The 1638-nt window shown below is 56.3% G+C and overlaps 1 non-coding gene across 1 annotated transcript; it reads left to right on the forward strand.

The window, feature by feature from the left end:
- The first annotated feature begins 1194 nt into the window (after window positions 1-1194).
- On the forward strand, window positions 1195-1386 carry LOC144891887 (U2 spliceosomal RNA). The gene has a single exon (XR_013623297.1). It is a non-coding gene; the product is annotated as a U2 spliceosomal RNA (small nuclear RNA).
- Window positions 1387-1638: the final 252 nt, after the last annotated feature.

Below are 1638 nucleotides of genomic sequence, written 5' to 3' on the forward strand. Positions count from 1 at the left end.
GCGGACACGGGCCTCCGCCTGGCCGACATCCCCTTCGCGGGCACCGTCCTGCTCTGCGACGTCTCCCAGGGCCAGCCTCGCCCCATCGTGCCCGTTTCCTGGCAGCGCCGCATCTTCGCCTCCATCCACGGCCTTTCTCACCCGGGCCGGAAAGCTTCTCAGAAGCTGGTGTCGGCGCGTTTCGTCTGGCACGGCCTTCGACGGAACGTCCGCGACTGGGCCAACGCCTGCACGGCCTGCCAGCGGGCCAAGGTCCACCGCCACACCCAGGCCCCGCTAGCACCTTTCACCGTGCCTGCACGGCGTTTCGACCACGTCCACGTGGACCTGGTGGTTCCCCCGCCCCCATCGCGGGGGTTCACCCACCTGCTCACCATGGTGGACGGGACCACCAGGTGGCCGGAGGCCATGCCCCTCACCTCCACCACCACCGCCGACATGGCGCAGGCGTTCATCGCCACCTGGGTCGCGCGCTTCGGCGCACCGGCGGACATCTCGTCCGACCGCGGCCCACAGTTCACGTCCGAACTTTGGGGCACGGTCGCCCGCTCGTTGGGGGTCACGCTGCACCGCATCACGGCCTACCACCCCCAAGCCAACGGGTTGTGCGAGTGGTTTCACCGCTCCATGAAGGCCGCACTCACGGCCGGCCTTCAGGACGACGGTTCACCTGTGGTGTAGGTGTGAAGTGTGTGTGGCGTACGTGTGGTGTACGTGTGGAGTGTGTGTGGCGTACTTGTGGCGTACGTGTGAAGTGTGTGTGGCATACGTGTGGCGTACTTGTGGAGTGTGTGTGGCGTACTTGTGGCGTACGTGTGGAGTGTGTGTGGCGTACTTGTGGCGTACGTGTGGAGTGTGTGCCGCGAACGTCATTTCCTCCCTCCCAGAGCGTCATTTCCTCCCTCCCCGAGCGTCATTTCCTCCCTCCCAGAACGTCATGACGTCATTACGCTAAACTCGATTCCTCTCTTCCTGTTGTTCTCCACACGATAAATCCTGTATTTCTACCAAGATGAACAAAATATACACATCACATCATGATTGTTTAATACCAGGATATGGACGAACATTCACAGCTGCAATGTCGGCACCGAACGGCGGCCATTTCGAGGTAATTTCGATTTTCTGTGAATTGGCGCCGCTCAATGATAAAGGTGATCCTCATGGAAAAGGCCACTTTAAATTTTTTAAGTTATCGCTTCTCGGCCTTTTGGCTAAGATCAAGTGTAGTATCTGTTCTTATCAGTTTAATAGCTGATATGTCCCGCAATGCGGGACTCGTCTATTAAATGGATTTTTGGTATCGGGAGTTGGATCAGGGGCTTGCTCCGTCCGCTCCACGCATCGACCCGGTATTGCAGTATCTCCGGGAACGGTGCACCCCCTTTGGGGGGGACCTGGGAAACAAAAAAAAGATTCTTAGATGAAAAGTTGCAGGTGTTTATTTTCCACTTGGAGGAATATTTAAATTTCAAAACTCCGTTGAGGGTCAAGGGAAGTTGTATAGTTGTTTGTGGGTTCCTTGTCTCTTTAATATTCTTCCCACTTATGATTATTCTCCTCCGATTCCTTATCCTTCTCCTCCTCTTTCTCTTTCTTCTTCTTCTCCGGCTCCTCCTCTTCGAATGTGTGCTGAAG

This window comes from Myxine glutinosa, chromosome 4 (genome assembly GCF_964187855.1).
Source record: "Myxine glutinosa chromosome 4, kmMyxGlut1.1, whole genome shotgun sequence".
Lineage (NCBI taxonomy): Eukaryota > Metazoa > Chordata > Myxini > Myxiniformes > Myxinidae > Myxine > Myxine glutinosa.